Raw genomic sequence first — 16,614 nt, 5'->3', positions numbered from 1 at the left:
CCGACACTTTCTCATATAAGGAGAAATGTTCGTAAATAATGTCTAAATCTTTTCTTGTTTTAATGAACACAGTAATATCATCAGCATATGCAGAAATTATAAATTGGTTGTCACCTAATCTAACTCCTTGTAGTCGTTTATCATTTCGAATTTTAGTAATTAATGGACTTAAGCCAAGAACATATAGGGCAGCACTGAGGGGACAACCTTGTTTAACACCTCTCATGACTTGAAAACATTCTGTCAAATTACCATTAACATTAATCTGCACATTAGATTTTATATACATACACTTAATCATGGCAATGAAATCATCAGAAAAATTATACATTTTCAAAACTTCCCATAAATATTCTCTTGATACAAAATCAAAGGCTTTCTTCTGGTCCAAAGTGACCATATAAAAACTTTCACCACTCTCAAACACCAATTCCCTCGAAATATTTAAATTATCCCACATTAGTCTTCCTTTGATAGCACAGGTTTGTTCTTTAATTATTATTGAATTTAATACATCTTCTAACCTATTCATTATTATTTTGGCGAAAATTTTGTAATCGATGTTCATTAAGGTTAAGTGTCTCCAATTATTAATATCATTTACATCTCCCTTCTTATACAATAAAGATAAAACACCATCATAAAAAGTGTCATGCATATAACCTCTTTTTACACCTAAATTAAACACCCGTGTTAATAAATTTGAAAAAACAAGAATATCAAAGTGATAAAATTCAGATGGCAAACCATCTTTACCAGGAGATTTTTTAAGATTCAGTTGTTTAATAGCAGACACCACTTCACATTCTTTAATACTTTCGCCTAAATAGTCATAATTTGTATTATGTTTAAAGTCTAAGAAGGATTTTAAAGATTTTTTATCAATTTCAATTTCCTTATACATATCTTCACACAAATCTTTAATAGTATTCATTATCTCTTTAGCATCTGTAACTACTGTACCATTTTTATCTTTGATAGAACTAATGTAAGCCTTTTGTCTTTTTTGGGAGTATAAATGAGTCACTTGAGATGAATTTAAAGTTTCATCAGAATTATATCCTATTTGAATTTGCAATTTTGTCAAGGACTCATTATTTAAGGTATCTATTTCTTTTCTTAAATCTGATAATTCATTATCTTCGTAGTCCGTTAAAAAACGTTTTTGTTTTAAATTAATATATTTTTTCATAATATAGTTATACCTTTTATTTTTTTTCTGATTTACCATTTTACTTCCGTGTTTTAAAAAATATTTGATCTGAATTTTTAGAATTTCCCACAATTTACAATCATTTTTTATAAATAAATTTAAAGACATGATTCTAAACAACTCTTCTTTTAATCCCATGATTACTTCTGGATGCTTTAAAATATTTATATTTAGTTTCCAATAATTTTTACTAATCTCTTTTTTAAAATCAATCTTGGATATCACTGTCAAATGATCGGATTCAATAATTAATTTTGTCTTATAAGATTTTACTTGAAAATTTTTATTAACATAAATTCTATCAATTCTAGTTTGACATGAGCTATCAGATCTAGTAAAGTCAATTCGATCAGGACACATTATTCTAAAAGTGTCTTGCATACAATACTCTTCCATAATTTGTTTTAAAACTTTTCCTTCCCTACTTAATTTAAATGGTTTATTTGAAATTCTATCTTTTTCATCGGTAATTGTGTTAAAATCACCACACACTATAATATAAAACCCTACACATAATAATGCTTTAACTTTATTAAAAAGTTGGATTTTCTTACTTTTGTCTTGAGCCGTGTATATATTTATTACTCTGATTTTTTTATCAAACCAAAACACATCAATAAACATTAATCTGCCTGGAATAATTTCACGTAATTGAATAACTTTTACGTTTTCTTTATAAAACATAATTCCGATACCGTCAGCTTTACTTTCCCCGATTGAAAGGAAACTCTTATTTTTAAACCACAAACTTTGTACATCTTTAACATCATTTACATTTGAAAGCCGAGTTTCTTGCACACATAAAATATCAAAATTCTCCCTTAACAATAATTGTATCTTTTTAAATCTATTAGAAGCTGACTGAATTCCTCTTACATTACAAGAAGCAACCAATAAACTATTAAAGGACATTTAGAAAGATCATTTTTGAATTTTCTTTTTAACCTTTTTAGTAACTAAAACTTCATTACCTTCAGTCTCTTCTGAATAATTCCATTTCCGTTTGTCGTTGCTGTCTGTCAGGTGTTCAGAAGTCTTTGTTCCTGTGCTTGTGTGCTCCATACTTCGACCCTTCTTGTTTCGGTGAAGTTCCTCTTTTCGCACATGAGGATTTAATGAAGAACTGCGTTTCTCTTTCAGTTCCTTGGAAGCAGACGTGTCGTCCTGGCGTATATCCTCAGTTCCTTCATTAGAGATAAGTGAAACTTTTAAAGCAATGTTGCACGACTCCGATGCTGAACCTTTAGTTGACTCCTCTCCCGACTCAGTTGTAGATGAATCGTCACTGCTGGATGAACCACTGCTGCTGTCCTCTGTTGATGATGTTTCACTGCTGTCGTTATTACCAGTTTGCTTTAAATCTTCAACATTTTTACATTCTGTAACAGTCCCATTTTCCTCCAAAGTTGTATTAATAAAAAGGCTTTCAGTTTGATCCATTTCATTTTGTTGTTTATCCTTTGTCTGTGATAATTCAGGTTCATTACTAGAATTGGCTTCAGGTGGAATATTTTTTTCCCCAGCCTCAGTCGTTGATAACGGTTGTACACTTTCAAAAAGGTTTTCCTTTACTTCTGTGCCAAAGCTTGTCTTAGAACGGTTAGCATAAGAGTTAGGGCACATAAAGAAAGTGTGACCCACGGTTCCACATAAATTACAAATTGCAGAGTTGTTACAATCTTTAGCTTTATGTCCAAAACTGCTACATTGCCAACATTTCACCTCCTTACATTCTTTAGCAATGTGATCAGTCGCTTGACATGTATAACATCTGGAAATTTGGCCTTGGTAGATAATTTTCCCATTGTACGGACCCAGTGAGATGTTGTTTGGAATCCCTATGTCTTGGTTGTTGAGGTCTTTCTTAATTCTCACTTGATATTTCCTAATCCCATACCAAATGCCGAACCGATCCACAGGCTTAATGGCTGGTTTTACAATGTTACAGAAGCGACGTAAATACAGCTCCACATCTTCATCTGGAATTCTTCCTGTCCAAAATTTCACAATCACTGTTTTTATGTCAAACTGCAAAGGTGAGAATATTTCGAAATCTCTCCATTGTTCTTTGTTTGAATTGTAAATGTCCATGAAAACTCGTAATGATCTTTCGTTACGAAAACAAAGTTCAAAGTCTTTCCGGTTTGGAAGGCTGATGAAGGAGAAAATGTCTTCCCCACTCACCGACTGGGACATAAAAAGCTTTTCTGCCACCTCATCTCTGCTTGGAGCAGATCCAGATCCTATGAAGGAGATTTTCGCCCAGTATTTGAGAAAACGGTTATTATATGACTCTCGAAAAGACAAACTGGAAGCCATACTTTCAAATGTTTGTACTTAGCGGCCGCAAACACCGTAAGGTGCTGCGGCCAAAACGTTCACGTGTTTGAAGAGGATTACTGATCAAAGCCGCCTTTTCCTCTGCCAGACATGGTTACTGCTCTCGTCGAGATGAAGCGAGTCAATGCACTCACGCTCACCACGCCGCTCACCACGCTCCACCGCTCACACCCGCACATGCGCACGAGAGAGAGAGAGAGAGAGAGAGAGAGAGAGACATACATTCCATGATTTTTCTAACTCAGACAAGCACACTATTGAAACTCTGCACACAGAGTTCTGCAGAAATCTTCTCAGTGTGCAGAGGAAGACCCCCAACATGGCCTGCAGGGCAGAATATTAGTGGACAATACCCACTAATATTCTGCATTCAGAAAAGAGCTCTAAACTTCTGGAAACATCAAATCCAGTGTCTCCCACTCACTCCATTATAAAGCACTGACATGCCAAGAGCTGAACATGGAAAGGAGTCCCCTAACCCAGCTGGTCTCAGTGACCTAAAACACACTAACATCACACACACCAATCAGCCTCACCACACACTCACCCAAAACATTACACCCAACCAAATTATGACCAAACAAAAACAAAATTACATCAAATACTGGACTGAGACAATACAACAACAACACAGACTCTAGTGCTCTTCAGCCCTGAATTGAGATTACTCTCTGGCTTCTTACCTGACAGAAATGAAAGAGAAAAAACTGAGGAAGGTTTTGACGATGTACAGACTCAGTGAGCACAGCTTGGCCATCGAAACCGGGCGGCGCAGACAGAGCTGGACACCCAGAGAGGCCAGGCTGTGCTCTCACTGTGAGCTGGCAGTGGTGGAGACAGAGCTGCACTTCCTAACAGAGTACCTGAAGTACAGCTCTATCAGGAGTCTATACTATCAGCAGCATCTCCCCTGAGTTCCTACACTGCAGTAACACACACAAACTGCCATACATACTGGGAGAGAAGAGCGGACTGATCACACATGCTGCACAATTTGTAGCAGCATGTCACAATCTGAGGGACAACCAGTGAGGCTGATCACAAAGTATTATTGATTATTATTGATATTACAGTGGTTTTTTTTTTATTTTTTATTTTTTATTTTACCATATTATGTTATTTTTTTACAGTTCTCCAAAAGTGCCACAAGAGGGCGACATCTCAATTTTTTTTTACCACGGTCACAAGAAAACTGGCCACAAATAAGCACAAGGCTAAAATTACAGTGGTCTGTCTACCTGCATGTGCTCATAACATACGTTGTAGCTGTATTTACTTAACCAGTGCTTTGGAAGTATACACTCTATCTTTGTCTTGACATTCTTTTCGTTACTTTTGTTATTCGTGGCGGTCTCTTGCTGTTTTTTTTTTACTGGAAGCCCCGCCCCCAGTTACTCCACCATTTCCCTAATTGGTTGCAGTAAAGAACAGGCTGCAACCAATCAGCAGCCACTTGTACTGCTTATCTCCAGTCATTCCACAATGCCTCTCATTGGTTGCAGTGGAGAAAACGCTGCAACCAATCAGCAGACACTTGTACTGCAATAAAACAGAAAAAGAAAACAACCAAACACAAATACATGAAAACAGAAAAAAAAACGTGTCTCTCAGGCACGTAACCATATCATATCAGTATTTTTTTTATTTTGCAATTCTCCAAAAGTGCCACAAGAGGGAGACATTACAATCTTTTTTTTAACAGCATGGTCACATGATCTCATTTTACCATAATATTATATAATGTTAGTTTTTATAATAAATCTCCAAAAGTGATACAAGAAGGCGACCTTTCACATTTTTTTTAACCATAGTCACATGAAAACTGGTGTCCACAAATAATCACAAGGCTAAAATTACAGTGGTCTGTCTACCTACATGTGCTCATAACATAACCTTGTAGCTGTATTTACTTAACCAGTGCTTTAAAAGTATAGACTCTATCTTTGTCTCCTGCTGCTTTTATATTGAAAGTCTCGTCCCCAGTAAGTCCACCATGTCTTTAATTGTTTGCCGTGGAGAACTGGCTCGTAACAATATCATATCACTATTTTTTTTTGCAATTCTTCAAAAGTGCCACAACAGGGCGACATTACAAAGATTTTTGTTTACCAACATGATCTCATTTGACCACATCATATTACTTTTTAAAACAATTTTCCAAAAGTGCAACAGAAGAGTGACATTTCAATTTCTTTTTACCATGGTCACAACAAAACTGGCCACAAATAATCAATTAATCAAATAATAAAAGTACACACTCTTGCTTTATCTTTAAATTTTCATTTTCAGCATTTAGCAGATGCTTTTATATAAAGTGACTTACATTTTGCAGTCTAAGCAATTGAGGGTTAAGGGCCTTGCTCAAGAGCCCAACGGTGACAGCCTGGCAGTGATGAGGTTTGAAACAGCAACCTTCTGCTTACTAGTCCAGTATCTTAACTGTTAGGCTACAACTGCCCTTGACATTCTTTTCTTTTTTTTTTTTTTCATATTGAAAGTCCCGCCCCCAGTCACTCCACCACGTCTCTAATTGGTTGCAGTAAAGAACAGGCTCATAACAATATCATATCACAATTTTTTTTTGCAATTCTTCAAAAGTGCCTTAAGAGGGCGACATTAAAATATGCTTTTTACCAATTTGGTCACATGAACTCATTTTACCATATCATGTTAATTTTTTTTACAGTTTTCCAAAACTGCCACAAGAGGGCGACATTACAAGGATTTTGAAAACTGGCCACAAATAATCACAAGGTTAAAATTACAGTGGTCTGTCTACCTGCATGTGCTCATAACATAACCTTGTAGCTGTATTTACTGAACCAGTGCTTTAGAAGTATACACTCTATCTTTGTCTTGACATTCTATCCTTTTCTTTTTTTTAATCATGCCAGTCTCTTGCTGTTTTTTTTTACTGGAAGCCTCGCCCCCAGTCACTCCACCATATCTCTCATTGGATGTAGTGGAGAAAACTCTGCATCCAATCAGCAGCCACTTGTACTGCAAAAGGGCAGAAAGACAAAAAAAGAGAGAACAACCAAACACAAATACATGAAAACAGAAAAAAACACGTGTCCCTCAGGCACGTAACAATATCATATCACTTTTTTTTTTTTTTACAATTCCCCAAGTGCCACAACAGGGCGACATTACAAAGATTTTTTTTACCATGGTCACAAGATCTCATATTACCACATCATTTTAGATTTTAGTTCTGCTTTTAACAATATCATTCCTGACCTTCTGCTTCAAAAACTGTGGCAGCTCAATGTACCCCCATCTATCTGCTACTGGATCCACAACTTCCTGTCTAACAGGAAACAGTATGTAAAGGTGGGTGACCACATTTCGGATCCTCTCTGCCTCAGCACTGGCGCTCCACAGGGATGTGTGCTCTCTCCTCTGCTCTACTCCCTCTACACCAATGACTGCAGATCTAACAGCAACTCAGTTAAGCTCATTAAATTTGCAGATGACACTACCCTGATCGGACTCATTTCAAACAACGACGAGTCCACATACCAGGAGGAATTAATACAGCTGGTGTCATGGTGTGGTAAATACAACCTGGAGCTAAACACACAAAAAACGGTGGAGATGATCATTGACTTCAGGAAAAAACCTTCTCCACTGCCTCCGCTGGTCATACACGGCTCCACAGTCAGCAGAGCCGAGTCCTGTAAATTCCTGGGCACGACCATCCAACAGGATCTTAAATGGGACAGGCATGGCACAGCAGTTATGAAGAAGGCCCAGCAGCGCTTGTACTTCCTGAGACAGCTTAAGAAACTTAGACTGCCCCAAGCTCTGCTGGTTCAATTCTACACTGCGATAATCGAGTCCGTCATCACAGCTTCTATCACCGTCTGGTTTGGCTCGGCGTCTCTGCACACCAAACGTAAGCTACAGCGTACAGTGAGATGTGCAGAGAAAATCATCGGCTGTCATCTTAGAAGATCCCTAGAAGATCTACACTCCTCTAGGATGAAAAAGAGGGCAAGGAAGCTTATGGCAGACTCTTCTCACCCCGGTCACTCACTTTTTCAGAGGTTCTCATCTCAGCGGAGACAGAGAGTGAGAGCATTAAAGACTCGTACAAACCGCCACCTCCACAGATTCTTTCCCTAGGCAATCAGCTTACTCAACAAGGACTACTCCCACATCCCACCGTTTTAATAAATGCTCGTGGGTTTCACACAAGCTTCCCGCATTTTAATAGTTAATGCACATATTCACCTTATGTGTAAATAATCTCTATTGCACAATTTTTTATCACTACTATATTGTTTATTTTATTCTATGTATATATATACACCATTGTTTATTGTTTATTATACGTTTAGATATAGTGTACCTTTTACTATTTAACTTGTATGTATGTTGACACCTGCACCTAAAGAAATTCCTTGTACATCTGCTACTTGGCGAATAAAAAAGATTCTGATTCTGATTCTGATCATATTACTCTTTTGCAATTCTCCAAAAGTGCCACAAGAGGGCGACATTACAAGGATTTTTTTTTTTTTTTACCAACTTGGTCACTAGATCTCATTTTACCATATCATGTTAATTTTTTTTTTAATTCCCCAAAAGTGCCACAACAGGGCGACATTACAAATATTTCTTTTACCATGGTCAACAGATCTCATATTACCATATCATATTAGTTTTCATAACAATTCTCTAAAAACGCCACAAGAGGGCGACATCTCAATTTTGTTTTACCACGCTCACAAGAAAACTGATGTCCACAAATAAACACAAGGCCAAAATTACAGTGCTCTGTCTACCTGCATGTGCTTATAACATAGCCGTGTAGCTGTATTTACTTAACCAGTGCTTTAGAAGTATACACTCTATCTTTGTCTTGACTTTGTTTTCTTGTTTTTTATTGGAGAAAATGCTGCAACCAATCAGCAGCCACTTGTGTTTTTTTTTCTGTTTTCATGTATTTGTGTTTGGTTGTTCTCTCTTTCTGTCTTTCTGCCCTTTTTCAGTACGTGTCTCTCAGACATGTAACAATATCATATCACTATTTTTTTTTTTTTTTGCAATTAGCCTACATCAGCAAATAAAACTCACCTTCACAGTGGTGTCTTTTAGTGGTGCTTTTTTCATTTTGAAACAGGATTGTCTCTCCTTCCCTTTTAAAATCCGGAAATTGTGGAATGACTCCACTACACTGTTTCCAGTGCTTCCTGCTTCAGAGTCTAATCAAATATCATCAAGAGAGTACATGTCTGTTCAGACATCCAGTATTCCAAACTATATTTATGCAGTGCAGTACACTCTCAGTCTAATTTAAAAACACAAGTAATCTTTGAAACGTTACCTTCACTCATGCCACGCTTATCAGCATGGCACAAGAATTGGATGTCCTTGCCACATGAACTGCAGAACGTTGTTTGAGAATACAGACTGAATCCACAAAATGGACAATACATTGCTCTGTAGGACAACAAATAAAGCATTATTAGGCAGGTACCCACTGTGGTTGGACATTTTAACAGAGGTCTAGTTAACAGACAATAGCCACTTAACATGAATTGTACAGCATGTTGTTCAATACCTCTGTTGACTGAACATAATCGATTATCTGTTTTACTAACGTTAAAAGTGATGTCGGTTACGACGTAGCTAGCTTCACAATAATAATAACGTTCGATGACAGTCTACATAACTATGTCGATATAAACACAGTGAACAACGTTGATCATTTGTAACAACATTTAACGACATTAATTACAGAATCATCATTAATCACATAGCAACAAAGTTATCACTTACTTTTCAAACTTGACTGCTGCTAGCCTCCGTTGTGGCTTAACTTTCATTGTGACTTAGCTTCCGTTGTGTCTTAACTTCTGTTGTGGCTTATTTTTATTTGCGTTGAGACTTCTTTTATTTGCATTGTGGCTTATTTATTTGTGTCGTGACTTTTTTTATTTGCGTTGTGACTTTTTTTTTATTTGCGTTGTGACTTTTTTCTTTGTGTTGTGGCTTATTTTATTGCGTTGACCCTTCTGGGCCACTGTACTAATTTCCTTTGGAATCAATAAAGTATCTATCTATCTATCTATCTATCTATCTATCTATCTATCTATCTATCTATCTATCTATCTATCTATCTATCTATCTATCTATCTATCTATCTATCTATCTATCTTTTTAGCAAATCTCAAAAAGTGCCACAAGAGGGCGACATTGCAATATTTTTTGTACCATGCTCTCAAGAAAACACAAGGCCAAAATTTCAGTGGTCTGTCTACCTGCATGTGCTCTTAACATAGCCTGTAGCTGTAGCATGAAGGCGCTGTTTACTTAAACAAAAGTATCAAGTGAAGGACCAAAGCAATTCATTCATTTATAGACGGTGGTGTTTATGCTGTTACGCTTTAACCTGTAAACAGTTTTACAGGAAAGTAAATTATGTCTAAAATAACAAAAAACACGACAACAAATAATCTAAACATACTGAAGTGAAAGGCTGAATGATGGACGTCTTTAAAAGGGAAACTGCTTGCAGCGTCTCTCGCTTACGGACACACCACACTGAGAACGCCTGATCTCGTAAGCTAAGCAGGGTCGGGCCTGGTTAGTACTTGGATGGGAGACCGCCTGGGAATACCAGGTGCTGGAAGCCTTTCCTCACACATCTTTACTTCAACCTCCTGCCAAAGGAGCCGAACATTTTCTTTCTTTCTTCATCATCAAAGCAATACGTGAAGAAAAAGGCCAGCTGATACTTTCATTCTGAGTAAAACACTTATCCATCCTGGCTGTACAAAAGGAAATTATTTTGTCAATATAACTTTAAAAAAATTAACGAATAACTTTGTTTTCCTGCTTGTAAAATGTAAACGAAAAACCAAATTAGGATTTTTAGCATTTTAGTGACTTTAAAAATGAAGTTCAAAATTATGTCCAGACATCATCCCCATCTAGTCGTGCTAGAAATAAGTTACATCTTGTAGATGTGGTATTATTGTTATTATTTATTTATTTATTTATTTATTATTACTGTCTTTTTAATTATTTGTTGTTGTGTCTGTTTACATAAAAGTCTCAAGTGGAGGACCAAAGCAATTCATTCATTTATAGACGGTGGTGTTTATGTTTTTATACTTTAACCTGTAAACAGTTTTCAAAAAAGAAATGATTTAAATATCAACAAACACGACAACAAATAATAAAAAATATAACAACAATAAAAAAATAAGTGAATAATATACTGCTCACAAAAATTAGGGGATATTTCAAAATGAATATGAAGCAATAAAAAAAAGAATCATTCGATTTTTTTTTTTAAACAAGAACATCAAAAAAGCAAACGACAAGTCAAAGAAAGTTGTTCGATTATGCAATTGAGATGCAAACTCAATTATTGTGATTGAGTAGCAAGTGACATATTGGTGGGGGTGAACAGAAGCATGTCAAGCTGAACGAGAGTGCCACACTTTGACTGTTCAGTAGGGTGTATGGTCACCCAAAACACACTGACAGTGATGGGGCATGGACAGGACCAGATTGTCCAGCAGTTCTTGTGGGATTCTCTGCCACTCTTGCTCCAGGGAAACTTCCAGCTCAAGAAGTGTTGTGGGAGGCATTGGACGGTTTGCCAGACGTCTTCCCAGTGCATCCCAAGCATGTTCAATGGGATTCAGGTCTCCAGAACATTAAGGCCAGTCCATGCGTTTGATTCCTGCCTCCTGAAGCATGTTGTTGACGAGATGCGCACGGTTGGGCTTTGCATTATGGATGGATGGATGGATGGATGGATGGATGGATGGATGGATGGATGGATGGATAGATGGATAGATGGATAGATAGATAGATAGATAGATAGATAGATAGATAGATAGATAGATAGATAGATACTTTGGTCTCCAGTAGTTTAACAAAGAAGAGAAACTAATACAAATAAAGTAAGTAAATAAGGTGCATTTATACAGCATATGGTACGCAACAAAAAAAAGTATGTGCAAATTGTGCATCTTGCAGTATTGTATTTATTCTTATGAACAATATTTAAAAATATATAAGAATAAATTTAGAGATAAGGATATTGCTATAGTTTTAAATATATACAATGTAACGGTTATTGGTATATACTGTATAAATATTAGGGCTGTCGAAGTTAACGCGATAATAACGCATTAACGCGATCTCAATTTAACGCGATTAAAAAAAATAGTGCCGTTAACGCAAATTCTAGTTCATGTTGAGACTTGACTGGTAGAACCAACGTTTTAATGTCGGACTTGCCACCGTTGTTCATTTGCGGTTTGTTAAAATAATATAACTGAGCGTCGTAGGGATGCACTTGCATAATAAAGAAATAAATACACGGTATATTCACAAGTTGTCAGGAGCAAAACACTTTATTAACTTAATCTGTTACGGCACTGAATACCGGAGTCAAGCACGCTAGTCCATGAACTATGGAAGCCCCAAAAGGGTCAAAACACACTCACTTCGTGTAGAAACGTCCACTTTTCACATTTCACTTAAAAAACCTTGTTTTCTATAACATTTACACAGATTTTATTTAATGCGATTAATCGCGATTAACTATATGAAATTCTGAGATTAATCGCGATTAAAATTTTTAATCGTTTGACAGCCCTAATAAATATATATGAAATTTCATGATGGGGACCCCTGCCCTAGAGCGACTCACTCAATTTTAGAAAGTGAATCCTACATTTAATAAAATGTTCAATAAACAGATTAAGTAGTTTTTTTAATCAAATTCTATTTATAGTTCACATGAAAAGAATACATGTCAAAATAAATACATACCATGTTGTCCTCTTGTTTATCCTCTTGTTTATCCTCTTGTTTATCCTCTTGTTTGTCCATTCTCTGTAAAGTTTAGTACACATTTGAAATATCAGTAAAATAATTTTGCTTCAGGTCAACAAACAAACAAACAAACAAACAAACAAACAGGGAAAAAAAAAACCCAGATGAACCTAAATGTAAGTGCGTGTTATCACAGAGCTCATGGTGCACTTTACCCTCCCCCACCACTTAGTTACACGCGGGAATCTACATTTTAGGAACACCTGAATTTAAAGGTATCCAGTACAAAACCATCACTGACTGTAGACTCAAACTGCTAAAACACATGATTACATTCACACCTGTGTGTGTTTTATCTACATTTAAACCCTCATTTGCTTAAATACCAAGTCATGCAGGTGATAAACGAGGTGAAAGCATCAGTATGTGTTGTGTGTTGGACGGATTAAAGCTCTGAGTACAGCCTGAGTTTACAGTTGAATAGAAGAGTAAAACAGGTCTTACCTGCAGCAGCTTCACACTTTCCTCGTGCTCCAGTCTGTTCCTCTCTCGGGACTCCAGCTCGTGCCGCTCCACACAGCGCTGATGATGCTCGCGCAGCCTCTGAAACCTCCGTGTCTCGCGCGCACCGAGCATGATTATAATGATGCGTTCAAGGTGCACAGAGAAAGTGCAGAACTGCACACGTGCGTTTATGATGGCGGGGTGTTTTATCAAATGTTTCAGTGCCAATTTACTTCTCATGAAGTTAATCACTCTCCCATAAAATCATTACCCAAACACAGCTTCAGAGACATTTTATTAAACGCTTTAATGTGTTGTAGAAATCTGTACATTAAAGAAAATACAACATTCTTTTTAATAATATCAATTATCTGGTCAGGGGATGGCTTAATTAACTCAGAAGGAGCTCAAATTGTTGTATGACTTCAAAATAATTACTAAAACAAAAGAGGGCTGAGCAGTTCTCCATTTCAGAATAAAATATATTCATACAGATCAAGTTAATAAACAATTTCAGTGTGTCATGAACAAAGCATTAGTAGTTCACAGGTGCTTAATTGCTCTCTCTCTATCCCCTCCCCCACCCTGACTCTGGACCTGTTATGCTCTGGATCTGAAGATGCACAAACCAGTGTGACATGAACGCAGTATGAAATGTCCCACCACAACACTACACTATATTTAATGCTATTTATTTTTACTGATGCTTTTACATCAGATACAGTAGATAACAACATATTGTGCTAAATAATTTAGCATGAACTACATGTATAGAACAAATGGATACTTCTGATCAAATTCCATGTTTTACTGATTTTGTAAAAGTAAGTAAAATAAAAAAAGAAAAATAAGTTTACACATTCTCTACAGGAAACAAAGTGCTGCACATTTTAATGCATGATTACTTTTTACTTGCTGAATGTAAGTACTAGGGAAAAAACACAATGTGCCTGGTATAAAAGTAATAATGCATTAAAAAGCTAACTTTTTTTTTCTTTTAGTTACATACAGAAAAAATATTGTTCAAATTTCTATCCAATAGAAGAGACATTAAGATGTTTAAACCAATAACAAAACATGGAATTCAGCTAGCTGTGCCCAAACCACTGCGTATTATGTATTTATATAACATGTAGGACATCTTTATAGTGTGATTTGAATATTTGTGCTCTGTCATTCAATTTGAAAAGAGAAAACCTGATCCTGAAGTTTACTTGGAAAGCTTATGTTCTTGCCCCTCCCCCACACCCAGTCCTGCATAAATGTAAAAAAATGGCATAAATGTAAGTCGCTCTGGATAAGAGCGTCTGCCAAATGCCATAAATGTCAATGTAATTTGATTATTACTGTTGTATATGTATACATAACAGTAAATGAAAGCAGTAGTATTAATTAAACAGTACATACAAAAAATCCCCAGATGTGGAACTGCATCGTCAAACATTTTAAAGTATGAGAACCAAGCACGTTAATCGTTAATCTATCCCATAATTCAACTGGAGCTGCAAGGATATTCAAAGCAGAAGATGAAAAATGTCAGAAAGCAGGGAGTTGGCTGTTTACAACCAAAAAAACAGCCAACTTAATCCAGTTGATCACTAGACCAATGTCCTCCTCAGTGGACATTTTCCTGCTCATTTATTTTAAAAAACCATTAAATACCCTGATGTGTGAATACTGTACATTTACCATCCTAGGTTGGTTTGATGGTTATTCACCACCCACTGATAGGTACAGATATTTACCATGCTAGATATCTATCGGGTGGCTGTGATGCATTGGCAAGCTCTTGGATCACAGCTCTGAAGAGTTGATAAATAGTGATCAAGTCACTCAGAATGACTAAAGAGTTTCACTTGGTCAGCTTTTCAGTCAGTCAAATAAGGGTACTTCCATCAGGATGTGAAAGGGCTTGGACCCATGGGTCAGTCCGGCCTCATCAGAATTGGGTGTAACATAGATGCTTTGACAAAAGAACATGCTAGAAATGGCTGATATAAAAAGGGGCAGTGGAAAAACATGGACATGTGCATGGGAATGACCCGTGTTGCATTTTTGGCAAATTATTGTCATGTGTTTGTAGGGCGGCACGGTGGCTTAGTGGGTAGCACTGTCGCCTCACAACAAGAAGGTCCTGGATTTCAATCCCAAGGTGGGGCGGTCCGGGTCCTTTCTGTGCAGAGTTTGCATGTTCTCCCCGTGTCAGCGTGGGTTTCCTCTGGGTGCTCCGGTTTCTTCCCGCAGTCCAAAGACATGCCACCAGGCTAATTGGAAACACTGAATTGTCCTATAGATACCTAGCCGCTAGATGCACAAACCAGTGCATTGTAGTGCCGGTCCAAAGCCCGGATAAAATAGGGAGGGTCGTGCCAGGAAGGGCATCCGGCGTAAAAGCTGTGCCAAATCGATGTGCGGATCATGATCTGCCGAAGAGCCGACCCCGCAACCGAGCGGGACAAAGGCCCAGGAGAAGAAGAAGATTGTCATGTGTTTGTAAATACATCTTTTCGGATGCAACAACTCTTTTTATATGTGTGTTCAGTTTTAATCTGAGAAGCAGCCTTTGAAAATGGGTATCGTTGAGTGTCATCTTTGTCTGAAGTACCTTTCGTGGTTGACCCAGCACCTAAAAAGGATTTGCAGTTCTCCCAGGGGCTTTAGTAAAGTTTAGTACTTGAAATTCTAAGTGCTGACCTTAAGAAAACATGGCAAGTCTGCATGGATTTTGCTCGAATCGTTGTCCAGATAAAAAATACTTTGGAATGCCTGAACGGTTCCAAATTTGAGTATGTTTATCTAGAGCCTCTGATGACAATGTAGCCGAAATTTCGGACTCGTCTGACCTTTCTAGAGCCTGTTTGGACACGTTCCAATTCCAATATATTCCCATTCAAATCCCATAAGAACTTTTTGGACACCACTTGGGCCATTTGACTTAAAACTTAACCATGTGGGCAGTCAACCCCTCTAGAAGTAGTCTGAAAAATCTGAAAGCTCTAGGTCTACATGAAGATTTTTAAGGCCTTTCAGTATTTCTCCTCCTTCACTGAGAAAGGCATAAGGCCAAGGTGCAAGTCTGCATGGATTTTGCTCGAATCGTTGCCCCAATAAAAAGTACTTCCGAATGCCCGAACGCTTCCAAATTTGAGTATGTTTATCTGGAGCCTATGTCGACAATGTTGCCAAAATTTCGGACCCATCGGACCTTGCTACCCCGTTTGGACACGTCCAAATCCCAATTTATTCCCATTCAGATTCTTACACGCTCTATGTAACACTGCTTTGAAAGGTCCGATCGACTCAAAACTCGAATGTGTGGGCTGTGGACACCTCTAGAAGCAGTGTGAAAAATCTGGAAGCCCTAGGTCCACTTGAACATTTTTAAGGCCTTCCTGTGTTTCTTTTGCCTGACTTTGAACCATTTCTAAAGGTTCCAGAACCTCTAGGACAACAAAACTTGTTTGCATTACAAACTACGAGTTTTCCCGAGTGTAACCATACCAGATTTGTCTACCTAAGTGCCCAATAAACATGTTAATTTAGTAGCTAAACGTTATAAAAACGGGGCGATTTTCCGCGATTTCCCGTGGAGTTAGCTCAAGCTGCTGGTGTCAAACAGCATCTACTCATCGAGATAAATCTATTGATATGTGTATCTTGCATGTTGACCACCGGGAAGTATGAAAAACGAGTTTCATTAGCATTCGGTTGCTAACGTAGGCCTCATAGGCTTGGCGGGAATAAACAGTCGA

General features: G+C 37.3%; 2 pseudogenes; one reads left to right on the top strand and one right to left on the bottom strand.

The window, feature by feature from the left end:
• LOC134329062 (uncharacterized) overlaps positions 1-16,614 on the bottom strand; it is a 66,139-nt pseudogene that overhangs the window by 32,481 nt on the left and 17,044 nt on the right.
• On the top strand, positions 10,088-10,196 carry LOC134329674 (5S ribosomal RNA; annotated as a pseudogene).

The sequence above is a fragment of the Trichomycterus rosablanca genome, chromosome 15 (assembly GCF_030014385.1).
Source record: "Trichomycterus rosablanca isolate fTriRos1 chromosome 15, fTriRos1.hap1, whole genome shotgun sequence".
Taxonomy (NCBI): Eukaryota; Metazoa; Chordata; class Actinopteri; order Siluriformes; family Trichomycteridae; genus Trichomycterus; species Trichomycterus rosablanca.
This window is presented reverse-complemented; position numbering and strand designations above follow the sequence as displayed.